The sequence below is a fragment of the Podarcis vaucheri genome, assembly GCF_965113315.1.
Source record: "Podarcis vaucheri genome assembly, chromosome: 2".
In the NCBI taxonomy this organism is placed as follows: Eukaryota; Metazoa; Chordata; class Lepidosauria; order Squamata; family Lacertidae; genus Podarcis; species Podarcis vaucheri.
In genome coordinates, this window is record NC_138760.1 from 65,304,417 (window position 1) to 65,319,027 (window position 14,611).

General features: G+C 42.0%; 1 protein-coding gene across 6 annotated transcripts in view; it reads right to left on the reverse strand.

Moving 5' to 3' along the window:
• Positions 1-13,921, reverse strand: part of FAM13B (family with sequence similarity 13 member B) — a 58,591-nt gene extending 44,670 nt beyond the window's left edge. For 2 of the 6 annotated variants that reach the window (XM_082211487.1, XM_082211491.1), the window contains exon 1: positions 13,558-13,920. The gene's annotated coding sequence lies outside the window, so the exon portion shown is untranslated. Of the gene's footprint in view, positions 1-281; positions 300-11,703; positions 11,783-13,557 lie in introns of those variants that run through there. The other 4 variants (XM_082211490.1, XM_082211492.1, XM_082211488.1 and 1 more) reach the window with 4 other exon arrangements.
• Between the last annotated feature and the right edge of the window lie 690 nt (positions 13,922-14,611).

The window sequence follows — 14,611 nt, forward strand, 5'->3', positions numbered from 1 at the left end:
AATTGTTTTTTAAAATTATTTTTAAAAATTGGAGGCAGCATAAAAACCTATTAATATTAATCTTGCTCAAATAAAACAGTCTTGGCAAGATGGTGCAAAGTCAAAAGAAGAAGCCACACAAACCACCCATGCTAGTTCACTCCACAACTGGGCCACAGAAAAACCACAGACATCAATATACATACATCCAAAAACACCATGCCGTTTAGGGCTTTCATAGATAATAACCAGAACCTCAAATTGTGCTTCGAAATATTCTAAAGCAGACACCATATACTCACACTTATGTATTCCCATAAGCAACCTAGCTGGAGTATTCAGGACCACCTGAGGCTTACAGAGATTTTTCAATAGCAGCCCTATGTAGAGAGTGCTACAGAAATAAAATTTCAATGTAGCTGAGCTGTGCGTCATCAAGACAAATGGGGAAGGGCCATAGTTCAGTGGAAGAGCATCTTCAGTGCACGTAGAAGGTGCCAAGATCAATCCCTGGCATTTCCAGTTAAGGCTGGGAATGTCCCGTTTTAAACCATGGTGAACCTTTGCCAGTTGGTGTAAACAACACTGAGCAAGACGGACCAATATTCCTATGATCTGACTAGAAATGAGTCAAATGGAAAGCTACTTTAATGTCACCTTTTTCATGGGGATTTACACTTAAATGACACTGGTCATGAGACCTACTTAATAGCCTACAGATAATGTAGTTACAAAGTTTTAAGTACAATGTTTGTTACTAACAATTATCTTTAATCTGATAGTAACATTTACAAGCATGAAACCATTTCTTAGATTATCAAGGTTCCTAGAAATACTAGACTTTGTATGTCTTACATTAAATAATGTAGTTATCATATATACAAAATCCTTTTTAAAAAGCCACTTACTGAGTTTCTTCTTTGAGTCCAGCATAAGCCAAAAATGGAATCCAAAGTGGAACTATATATCCTTCTTGTAATGGAAGGACCTGCTAGGAGCTCAGGGCAATGACTACCCACCCTGAGGTGGATTGAGGTTACTTAAGAGATAATGATTTGCCCAAGGCCACTCAGGGTTGAAAACATATCAAAGAGCAAAACTGTGCCCATTGCACCACAATGGTTCCTGCTAAAGTTACGTAAGGAAAAAAATAAATGAGCTGTAATCTTGGAAACAGTCGTGGAATGGAGAACATGTTCTCTGATACAGACAGCAAGATCTCTAGTACTTGTGAGGAGGCAGTTCCCACCTGCTCCAGCTGTCCATGATGGAACTCACTTAACTTGTTCTAATATTTGTTAATTATCCCTACTGACTCATATAGAACAAGGTAAATAGACTGCAATCCTATACCATACTGAACTCAATAAGACTCACTTCTGAGTAGACAGGTTAGGATTGTACCATAAATTACCCCCAGTATCAGGGGGATTTAATCTCCATCAGCATTTTGGTAAATCAAACAGGAGTATAAAAAACTACTATTGCTGTGATATGAATTCTAACTCAAATCCCATCCCGCAAAGAACATTTTCACATAGTTCTATAACTATGCTTTAAATAATTCTGTATAGTAAAAAATATAATACAGACCATATGATGGGTTGGATCCAGACCTGTGGTTCTGCAAACACAAGGATTCTCCCATTTGCAAAAGCAAGGCAGATCGATCAGAGGTTTCTGCTCCACAAACTGGATGCTCTTACAGGCAGAAGGCAATTTTCACCTAATCCCCCTCTCACTTGCAGACCACCTGTCATGCTGTTCCAAAGGGACTTCTAACTCACCAGAGGAGATATTCAGGGGCACTGCATCTGGAGAATTTGGCAATAATTGTTTCTCTCATTCCCACCTCATTTCCAGTCACTGAAGTCCTCTCCATAGACACACCCCTATCTACTGCGAGTTGAGGTTAGATCCACGTTAACAATCAGAATCAATATATAATTCAAATCTGTTAACTATCAGATTTGGTATAATGCAGGACAAAGGATCTCTATAAACTAACAATTTCATCAGTATTTTTATCAGACATGTTATTGGCCCTCAGAGGGGTATACATGCAGTTTTAGAGATGCTAAAACTTTTGTAAGATGTTTGAATAGTGCAACAGACTGTTCTTCATGTGGCCTCTTAGGAGTAAAAGGACTGGGCTATGTAAATAGCAACTGGCTCATTTTCAAGTGGCACTAGCTGAATTATCTCGAACCAAATAGCTACACTGAAATCCTCAAAACAGCTGGGGGGTACACACACGTAGAACATGCTTCCTGTCACAGGTATCAGACCTTCAAGTAGAATGAGTGTGTATGCTGTAAGCGCAGATTAACAAAGTACCATCTGTCACAATGAATAGTTCAGAGGGGCAAAACAAAGTATTGTAAAATCAGTTCACCCAAAAGCTGAAAATCACACATTAATCAGCTATGCTATTCCTCCTCTAACCCTACTTCTGTCACCTACATCAAGCCTTCTACTATTTACCAAACTCACATTTTGGTCTGGTGGGTAGCTGGCCATTAACTGAACATGTCAAGACACAACAAGGGAAATACTGTAGTCTAATAGTAGAGGCATCTGCTTTGTGTACAGAAAATTCAAGCCTCAGCATCTCCAGGTAGGGCTTGAGAAGACCCCTGTCTGAAGCACTGGAGAGCTACTTACAGTGACTTACAGTGTAAACCATGCGTTTACACCAAAACCAAAACTGGGCTTTACAAGCAGATCAGATCCTTAATTTTGCCACACATACCCCCATGGTCCAACCTTGACAGGTGAGCAAGAACACCCACCAATTACATGATGTCATAATTACGGCTAGTGACTGACACCTGTCAAAGTTCAAAAGAGGCCATTATATTTAATCAGCTGATCAGCAATTAAAACAACTTTCTTTGAAGACATGCTTTTAGTGCCAATCATCTGACTGGGACTGGGAATGCACCTTTAGAGAAGTTTGCTGTAACTTCTGATCAGCTAACTGGTGGATACAAAGAGCTCATTTGATGCTTCTGCAGAGGGCAGAATGCTCATATAAACAGAACATTTCCCCCTCTGCAGAGAAAGTGGTTTGGATTCAAAGTGCTTCCTCCAACTCTCTTGGCAGTTACAGTTGATCTTAGCTGATTGACAGTTGTACAGGGCTGTCCCCAAACCACAACAATCACCTTATCATGTCCTTGCAGAGAGTCCTGCACTTTGCTTAGAAGCCCTGACAATCAACTAATTTTATCTGTCCTATACCTCGTGTCATATATGAAGTCAGGTGCAGGGCAAGTGGGCAATAAATAGTAGAACAGTGTCACAAATTGTAGGGCACAGGAATTTGTAAGGTCCTCCTTAAATTGCCATGTGTAGGTCAAGTGGGCATAGCTTGACCAAAACTGCCTGGCATGCCAAGTGGGGAGTGGTTTCCCAACCCCTTGTATAGTCAATACTGAACTATATGGGCTGACCTGGTATAATGCAGCTTTCTATGTTCCTTTGTAGAGTTCCCTCGCTTCTTCCTTAATTGGCTGGGGCTTCAAATCACGTATAGGAAAAGGGACAAGGCATAACTATTGAGTCTTCACAAAGAATATACTGAGCTATCTACCAACTAAGTAATTCTTTTTCCCACCGCATGAAAAATATTGCTCTGCTCCTGATCACTGTTGCAGGAAAGTTCTGGTGCACAGTCACCAAAACAAACATGGAATTTAGGGCTCCTGCAAGCACATAGTAGGAAAAACAGAAATCCATAATTTTTGTAGTCCAATCAACGTAGTACAAGCAGACTTCCACTCACACAACAGCACTTCCATTTCCTCGCTCTCCCCATATGCCACCAAAATCTGCTCTGGAGAGCGCCCAATCCTTTGAAGTCTATCTTGAGAGCACACAAAGGGAGCTAGTGGGCACAGGCTAGGAAGAGAAAGTTACATTGCACAAACTTAAGTTTATTACACAAGTTGAACTGCAGCTTTGGATACAGCCCATCATAGCTTGAATGGAATCATGGACAAACAAAAGTTATTTCAGTTATTTACCGTATTTTTTGCACCATAACACTCACTTTTTTCCTCCTAAAAAGTAAGGGGAAATGTCTGTGCATGTTATGGAGGGAATGCCTACGGGTGGCATGCCTACAGATTTTCCTCCTCTAAAAACTACGTGCGTGTTATGGTCGAGTGCGTGTTATAGAGCGAAAAATACGGTATATTCTACCTTTCAGGATACAATCCTTCCGAGGCAACTTACAAGAATCATTAATCTACTTTTTAAATTTATCTTTCCCCAAACACAATATTTGGGACATTTGGGGCAAATCAAGAGCAAGTAATTCCATCTAGAAACAAAACCTAACATTATCATACTACATTGTACCTCAATCATAACAGCTAATAGGCGATAGGTGTGACAGTTAATTGTATGCACAAACACAGTTGCAGGAGTCACGAAGTTAATAAAACGTGCATAATGTTTCAACATAAAGTCAGTAAACTTAGGCAACATTATATCCTGAAAACAGAACAGTTTAACATTTAACAATTATTAAAGAGTGCTAGCTTTTAGAGGGATCTTTCATTGTTCCACCACTACAAAAAAAGCAAAAGTTACCGTATTTTTCGCTCTATAACACGCAGATTTTTTCTCCTAAAAAGGAAGGGGAAATGTCTGTGCGTGTTATGCAGCGAATGTGTGGTCGCTGGAGCCGAAAAATAAGGCAAAAATCAAACCGCGCTTCAGGGAGAAGGGAGCTCCGTGAGACAGGAAGTTGCTGCTTTCCTGCATTCTGCCTCAGGGTCTTACTGCCCTCCCTGCTCTGTTTCGTTGCTGTGTTTGCTCAAACGGAACAAAGAGCAGGGAAAGCCCCTCCCCTCCAGGCAAGTAGAGAGGAAAGCAGAGCGTCCGTCCTTCTATCCTCTCCCTGCTCCGGAGGAACAATGTTTGTGAAGGGAAGAGAGATTACAGGTTCGGCTTAAAATTCTGATTTGACTTCCTGCTTTTTGTTTTTGGAGACACACAGCATTCAAATATGCTTTCTTCCATTTAAAAGGATGAAATCCTTAAACAGTGGCTGGCTTGTGTGGGTGGGTGGGGGGAAACTTTTGCCTTCCTTTCCTCACGTTATAGCCCTCTCCTGCATTCTTAGCCTTCTGTGTTTTTCCTTCCCTCCCCACTTAAAATGTGGTTACAAAGCATGGATCCACATGGATCCTCAGGATCTTTGCATTGGGTCACCCCAAATTCACCATCAGAGCACACAGCATGTCCATGGCTACAGCCTGCCCCCCCAAAATCACACACCCATTGTTGCCTGGGGCTGCAATGGTGCAAAAACGTGGTTACAAAGCATGGATCCACATGGATCCTCAGGATCTTTGCATTGGGTCAGCCAAAATTCACCATCAGAGCACATAGCATGTCCATGGCTACAGCCTGTCCCCCCCCCCAAAAAAATCACGCACCCACTGTTGCCTGGGGCTGCAATGGTGCAAAAACGTGGTTACAAAGCATGGATCCACAGGGATTCTCAGGATTTTTGCATTGGGTCACCCCAAATTCACCATCAGATCACATGTCTGTGGCCACAGCATGAAGCACAAAAATGATACGTCCACTGTTTCATTCAGAATATTTTTTCCCTTGTTTTCCTCCTCTAAAAACGATGTGCGTGTTATGGTCAGGTGCGTGTTATAGAGCGAAAAATACGGTAATTCAAGTCGCTCATTCTCATTAGCTCCGTAATCACAATTCAACAAATAAAACTTTGCCATCACATGTCATGAATGCACATTCCATCATGATTCGGAGTGGGGGGTGTATTCAAAAAATCTGTATACTTATTCTGATTAGGAAAATTTACAGCACTCTTCTGTGCAAGTTTACTTGGAAGAGATCACACTGTGTTCAATGAGATGTGCTCTTTAGCAAGTGCATTTAAGAGCAGCCAAACTACTGGAAGTCAATTCAGATATATGTCAATGAAAATGCCAGTACAAGATTCAAAGAAGCCAGCAATTAAGCAAACTGATAATCATTGTGGCCAGCAAACATGTTTCCTACTTACATTTAGAAGATCTACCTGCACGAGGAAGATACTATACAAAACTGGGAGAAGACAGTGAAAACCTAGAAACAATAATCTGCAGCTTCAATATTTAATCTGTCTTACTTAGAATCATAGAATCATAGAGTTGGAAGAGACCACAAGGGCCATCGAGTCCAACCCCCTGCCAAGCAGGAAACATTTTATTAATTATCCAGAGTCCAATACAGTTTTAAAAATGTGGACTGTGTAGTATTTATATTTGAAAGGCTAAAGAGTATGTCAAAAGGAATAGATTATAGGATCATAACCGAAGTATTTCAACTCTCATTCCTTCCAAAGCCTTATTTCTAAATATACATACATTAGTAATTCCTCAACGTTTAATCATGTTTTCAAAATAATAGCCAAGGTATTTCTTATATTAAAGAGCTCCCCCTACAGGCAACACGTCCCATATATGGAACCTTGCAGCATCAGCCTATGACTGCATCACATCTGTAGAAGAACTTTGTAACAGAAAGGTAAGGTTGCAATGCTTTGTCATTCTTTGTAAGCCTGTTGCACTTCCAGAAAAGTGTAAAAGCACTTGTTCAGAATTCAAGTCACACACATTCATTGAAAGGAGTAATCTACCGATTACTGAAGAAACTGCTAAAGTCGAGTAAACTGTTAAAAAAGAAATGTATTAAAAGCCTAATTTCCCACTCAAATTTACATTATACCAAAAAGCAGCATTAACAGAACAGTATTTTGCAAAATAAGTAAGGAGTGCTTGATGGAAAAAAAATAAGGGCTTTTCAGTGAAATACAACATATAAATAAATAGGAGCACAACGTAACCTAAATTGGGCAAACGAGTTTGTAAGGTCCTACTTAAATTTGTAATTACATAATTGCTGAACATATTAACATTGAAGTATTCCAAATGGTGTTATTTCATAGAATGTACATTTTGGATCTTGATTTCTGACAAGACCAAAGACGTATGCACTAGCTAATGAACAAGCAAGCAATAAATGAGTTAATTTTGCTTTCAAACAAACTTATTTAACAACATATCAAAGAATAGAGATAATCCCAAAGTTTATCAATTTTATTACAAAAAACTCAACAACATGTACTACAGTTGGGAACTATGATTCTGTTCTGCCCAGGGTTCACTGAACTAGTACCCAGAATGCCACCGAATATATCACAAAGAGGCATACATGAGTATGGAACTAGATTCACCCACTGTGAGACCTCCCCCACCCGGGACAGCCCCTAAACCTGTTCTAGGGGTTCCTCCAATCCTCCTAAGCAGATTTAGGGAACGCACGAGGTGAGGGCTGGGGTCTTACTGTGAGAGCAAACCTAGTTCCCCACGCACAGCAACTTAGTTGAATCCTACAAAGTAGAACCTATTTCTAGGGAGCACAGAAATTCAGCTGGAAAGGAGGGAAACTGTTCAGAGTCCTGGTATATATGTAAAAAAAAATTGAATGAGAAAAAATTGTTGAAAGCTTTCGTTTTTTGTACTTCCCATATTAACAGAACAAGATTTTCTACCACAATTTTCTACCTTGTAACTTAGAAGGTACGCTTCCCTGTAGAAGTGGAAGAGAACCCTAGAGAGCCAGTTACAGTGTACACAGGGGTTGTCAACCTGGTCCCTACCACCCACTAGTGGGCATTTCAGGATTCTAGGTGGGCAATTGGGGGTTCTACAACACAAGCTGAATCCTCCTTCCATCAAGCACTGGTGGGTGGTAAAGAAATTTTATCATCAAGAAAGATGCATTAGTGGGTAGTAGGTGTAAAAAGGTTGGCTACCCCTGGTGTACACCAACCATACTGAGCTAGATGGAGCAGTGGTCTAAGTATAAGGCTGCTTCCTATATTCCCTATGTAGAATTGCTCGTGAATGACAGTAGCTAAGGTTATTTGTCAGACTCAGCCTCTAGTGGAGTTACAAGTTAAATTATTATTAGGCTCCACCACTCATAAATATATCTCTTCTTGCACCAGATGCCCATGATTTCTGCTTCCCTTCTGTTTCCACAAGGCAACAAAAACATTAGAAGCTTCCTATCCAGCTTCAAGATCATTACAGACTTCACTGTACAAGCGTGGCAGGGAAAAGCAGCCCCCAAATTGGCTGCATTTTCTCATTATGAACTGTGCATTTCTCTTATTCTCTACCCAAAGGGTGATGCTGAAAGTATTCAGATGTGTGTCATAATACCTCAGAATCACTTCATCAAATTACTGCAGAGCTGTAGCAATAAATACAAAGCTTTAAATTCACATCATATGCATTACCATCATATCACTTCAGTAGTGTGCTATAGAATACATATCCACTGTGATTTCTTATCAATGAACATATACATAAATTAGGAATTCTCCAGGATATACAGACAGACATTTCCTCCTCCTAATTACTAGTACTTATCACTATATGATAAGGATTTGCAGTCTTGGGAACTCAAATGAAAGACTGAACTAACCAAAAACAGAAAGAAAGTTAGGAAGAAAGAGGAACAGGACCAAGCCGTTATAAAACCAACATGCATGTAAAAAATTAATAATGGTAGAGTCTCCAGAGAAATGAGAGGCCAAATGAAATTTCAAGCAACCCAAATGCAACAATGTCACAAAAACCAGAATAGAGGAAACTGAAAACGATCCCTTCTAAAAGTGAAGATGACAAAGAATACATTCATGCTACATTACTTAAGATCAGAAAAGGAAGCAGATGAATGTCTTGGATTTCATTTGTTGGTTAAAAGAAAGAAAATAAAGAGACAGTATTGATGGACAGTTGAAGAATAGTGTGGATAACCCGGTGGAAAAGAGGACTGCACCTTCAATAGTTGTGTAGAAGAGGAAAGTTCAGCCAGTGTAGCTCATATGCAAACTATGCCGGTTGAAATTCCCTCTTCTACACAACTATTCAAGGTACAAGAGGGCTTATCTACTCTTCCACCTGGGCAGCCTAGCACAATTGCTACGAACTACTAGAACAAGCAAAAAATTAAGTACCGGTAATTCAAAGGGAAAATAGACGTTATTACAAAGCTGAAATTCCTAACCAGACTTGCATCATCTCTGGTTTAAGATGGTTTGAGAAAACAGCACATTAAGTACACTGGAATGTCACTAATGTGTAAAATAATATTATGAAAGTCTAACATTTATATTTCATAGAATTATTAAGTCTTTAGGCCATCATTATAGAATCATAAACTGTAAATTGGAAGTGATGCAGAGGGTCATCTAGTCCAACCCCCTGCAATGCAGGAATCCTGCCCACAGCCATCCCTGGGTGGTAGTTCTCAAATTTCAGCAGCGCCCTGTGCAACACCAAAATTTCCCCCTTCCTTTCTACGTAGTATTTGTGGAACCCCCTGCAACACCCCTGAGGCTCTGTGCCTAGTGCAACCGAATCAGTCACACTCCCCTAATCTGCCTCTGATGGATGGACTCACACCACCAACCAACCTTCAAGTTTGAAGAACTTCAAATAACCTTTTATTGGTAGAAAAACACATGTTATGTTCTTTGTTACCTTAAGCAATTGCTACCCCGCCATCTCTCATCAATCTCTCTCTTTAAACAACTATGCATGCAGGTTTTACACATTTTTGTCAATTGCAGGCATGAAAACTATGCCTGCCTTGAAATATCATATGAAAAAAGCACAAACTATCTTTCAATACCAACCTTGTATGACTCATGCCTACATTAGCTACAGCAAGCTTTTATAGCACAATCCTACAAATGTCTATTCAGCAGTAATTTCAATGTGGCTTACTCCTAGGTTAAAAGGTATAGGAATGCAACCATCATTGTTCTACCAGTGTATGATGGTCATAAAATATATTACAATGGACGCTGAACGTGAACGTGATCCGTGCGGGGAGCACGTTTGAAACCCGCAGCGTTTGCAACCCGCAGCGGCACATCTGTGCACGTGCGGGTTGCAATTTGACGCTTCTGCACATGCGCCAAAACCCAGAAGTAACCCGTTCCAGTACTTCCAGGTTTGGCATGGTGCACAACCCAAAATCATGCAACCTGAAGCGTCTGTAACCCGAGGTATGACTGTACTTTAGATACGACAGGACTTCAAAGTATATTTCAATATTAAGTATAGACAATGCGGTTGGTGCTGTGGTCTAAACCAATGAGCCATTTGGGCTTGCCAATTGGAAGGTCAGCAGTTCAAATCTGCATGACAGGGTGAGCTCCTGTTGCTCTGTTCCAGCTTCTGCCAACCTGGCAATTTGAAAGCACACCAGTGCAAGTAGATAAATACTGCTGCGGCTGGAAGGTAGTGTTTCTATGCACTCCGGCTTCCGTCACGGTGTTCCATTGTGCCAGAAGCGGGGGGTTTTCATGCTGGCCATATGACCTGGAAAGCTGACTGTGGGCAAAGGCCAGGTCCCTCAGTCTCAAGCGAGATGAGCGCCACACTCCATAATTGCCTTTGACTGGACTTAAGCATCCAGGGATTCTTTACCTTTACAATAGATAACTGGATATCAAACATATATGTATCAAATGATACTGTATTGCACTATGTGTGATAAAGCTTACTAGCTAATTAAGGTTCATCATTACTGTTGGATTTATTCAGGGTTTTGCAAAATACGGTACTGAGATGAATTCTCACCATTATGCAGGTTTAAATCAAAGTGCATATGAAATAAACAAGATGGAAACTTTTCTGCTTTTCAATAATGTTTTGCTGAAGACGCCCAGTCTGAAGCACATGCTTCAAATTAGAGGCCATTAACACAAGCATCCATGTAACAGCAAGCCATGGGTAATGTAGAGAAAATATTAAATCTTTTGGCCTTTACAGCCTTTCTTGCACCTCAAATTACAATTTCATGCTGTTATTGTTCCCAGTAGCTTCTATAAAATTCTGATTTCATTTTTAAATAAGGGGCTATAATCAACAAAGTCACTGCACAAAGGGAATAAATTTTGTTCACGCAACTGAACTTTCCCATGTGCCCCATCACCACCTGTAAGCCCACCCTGGGAGCTCCCCCATCTCACTTGAGCATATTTGTGGGTCGGGGTACAGAAGCATGTGGGTAAAGGAGAGAGAAAGTTACTGGATTCAACCCTAGATTATTTTTAATGAAACAATATTGAAACACCACTTTTTATAAACAAAAATTATTATTCACCCCACCCAGAAACAAGTATTTTCTCATTAACTATTAGTATTAATAAAATACTGTGATGTGGTGGTTAGAGTTTAGCTTAAATGAGGAGAACCATGTAAGACACCTTGAGCTCCCTGCAGGAAAGGTGGGATATAAATGCAAAAAATAAAAATGTCAATCTCAGAATCAATTTCCCATGCATTTCTGGGTAGAAGTTTGGGCACATAATTATAGCAGACACAACTGCTGCAGGTTTGTGGTTTTATGTTGGTGGTTTATGTAGGAAACATTTCAAGTGCAGATTCATTCACTCATACATCTTTAAATATGCATCTGGGAACATGCTTGATGTAACTACATGACAAAGTCAGACCAAATGCAGGGGTTCCAGAGAATCTACCACAGTTGATGTCAGCATCCTTTTTTTCTTCGTCTATTTTTAGGTCTAGAACTGATAAAACAAAAGTTGGGTGAGGTGACTGCAGCTGCTGCCACCACCATCTTCTACACTACCCCCAAATGCCCTACCTTACTGATCTTCAACGGGTGGGTCAGGACCCACTACCAGGTCATAGCTTCTCTAAGGTGAGTCACAGCAGCAGCAGCACTATACAAATATATGGTTAAATAAATTAAGAAATGGGTTCCCACATGCGTGTTTGGGTTTAATTATTGTTAGCTTTATTAAATGTATTACCCATCATTCAACAGCAGGTCCCAGGCTGGGTTAGAACAATTTAAATTTAAAATGTGTCCCATCTAAAAAACTTGAATACAACCACCCTATTCGTAAAGTACACTACATCAGGGTTCAGATGCATTTTGTGGAAATGAATGTAGTGGCAACTGCTTCAGCCAAGTTGCCTAGCACTTCTTTACTCAAAGGTGGACTAAGGGCCTATCAAGGGAGCTAGAGCTGCATTGCACCCGTTCCCACTACTGACCATCTCTCTGAACCAAGCTTGCTACGGGTGTCCAAACTTTACACATTTGCTGCTTCAAACACCCAGCAGTCTATTTTAACTGGATATGAAGCATAAACTGAAAACTCCAAATATGCTTTCCTTGGTGGTAGAGAAAAGCACAAACAGGTGGAATATTTACACCCGAGATATCAGATGGACATATTTTGCCCACAGAAGGGATTAAAAGTACTTTTAAGCTTCCCAACCTAAGGTAACAACAATTTGTCTGCCAAAGAAATAATTCTGCATCGGGATGCATCCTAGGGGATAAAGTTTAAGTACTGTGCTAGCCAGCCTGCTGAGACTTACTATCCTTTCATTCAACCTGTCAATGCACTGTCAAACATACCCAATAGTTCTTTGCAGATAAAAAGGTAAGTAAAGGTGGAAAAACTAATATACCCTTATTGGTCTCATTAGGAAACTCCAGATATGCCCTTGTGAAGTTTGAGGTTCCATGAGAGCTTAACTAAGTTATCTTTGGATTTGTGCACTGGGAAGTTTTCCAGTAGGTCAGATTGACAAGTGACTCAGGGGCTGGGACACCTTCAACTTGTAGCACATTTCGTCCACTGAATCACACAGGGCTATTTTGTTCTAGTGAACCTTTCTGTGCTGCACCTGCTCTCTGTTTATGACACCTGATCTGAATCGCACAGCTTCATCTACACAGCCTGATAAGCAGGGGCTTGACGAAATGGAAGCTTTGATCCTTTGAATCCTAGCAGTTTACTTCCAGGAGGGAAGTAGCCTCTGTCCTATTTCTGGGGTTGGAGATCTCGGAGAACACATTCAAACGATGCTTAGGATTAGGAACATCACATTCCAAAAGCTGGTGGCTAATTTATTCACGTTACTGACGTCTCCAAATTGCTTTCTGTACCCATTGAGTGTGCAGAGAACCACCGTTACCCGAGTCCACTGTAACCAAATAGCCAATCGCCCTTTTTTAAAGAGATGCACCGCCACCCATACGTGCAGTTAGGCTTTGACCAAGTTATCACGATTTCATTGCGGGAGGTGTGTGTGAAGAATCATCACTCCCGCTTCAACAGTCTAACCCTCAAGGACGATCGCATCACCCTCTCCAAAAAATGGGGGGGGGCATAACCCCCAACTCCTGCTCTTCTGACCCCGAACCATTTCCTGCCCTCGCCAAAGCCGGTCACGTTCAGACCTACAAGACAACCTACCTGCAGATTTACCCCCCCCCCAAAAAAACCCATCGCCTTTTTCCAGCATCTAGGTCTCCCACCCCTTCCAATCCATACGAGACCTCCTCCTTCGCCTGCAGTCCTCCTCCACCCCCAGCAACAAATGCAGTTCCCATCCCCCCAAAAATAAAAATAAAAACCTTCCCGTCTCCCCCCCCGCCAGCCACTGCCCTGACGCGCATGCGCGATGGCGGCTCCCTCACCGTTGCCGGGTGACTCTCCCCTCGGCCCTCAGTTTCAGCAGCAGCAGGTTCCTCCGACTCTTTCCGTTCGAGGGCCCGGCTTGGCTGGGCCTGGCTCGGCTCCACAGAGCTGGCTCTCCGGCGGCGGCGGCGGCAGCCGAGGGTAACGAGCGTGAAGCTGCCGTCCCGGTCCCGGCCCCGCCCCTCAAGGCCACACAAATACAGAAGGTCTGGCGCGCGGCAGAGGCAGCCTCAGTCTCCGTAGCTGAAGCTTCTCCACTGACGGACTCTTCAACTGTAATGAGCAGAAAGCGGCAGACCAGGAAAGGAAGTGACGCGCGCCTGATTGACAGGGAGCGGCGCGCGGGCATCGCCCCTCCGCTTAGTTCCTACTACTACTCCCCCCCACCCCACAACCCATCGGCAGGAAGTGACGTAATATAACGAGGGAGGCGCTCATAAAGGAGCTCGCAGGGAGAGGCAGAGGGAGTTAGATGGAAGCCGCGAAGAGGGAGGGAGGTGAGAGAGGAGCGTATAAGCCCTGTGGTTGGCTTTCCCCCACCCGACCCCCTGTCAAATGTTTCCTTTCGGCCTAGCAGGCGGAAATCCAACCACTGTAGCTTTCCGCGAGGGGGAAAGTGTCACCTGTTGAATTAACAGAAGTCTTACTGGATCGTGCCCATATTCTCTGCAGCAATTAAATGCAGAAGCTTGCACTTCCCTGTTTAGATATTCACAGCTGTCAACAGGGATTAGATTCCACACATCGGTCTTCCCCCCCCCCAAAAAAAGAAGAAGACGGGAAATAGGGGATATCATAAAATCCAACTTATGACCACTGTGATTGCAAGTATGAACTAAATCCATGTATTTAAAGCCGTTTGTACTCTACTGTTTTCAGGTAAATGGCTCCCAGTGTGGCTTAAACATCAGTTCAAAAAGCAAGATGGCCCCTGTCTTCAGCTCTGCCGTCTGAAAGACATGGCACAAGAGGGGAAAGGGATGGGGAGGGAAGAGGAAAACAAGCGCACACCCGTTTTTAAAGTTACAAAACTTGTAAAAGCAACCTGCTGGG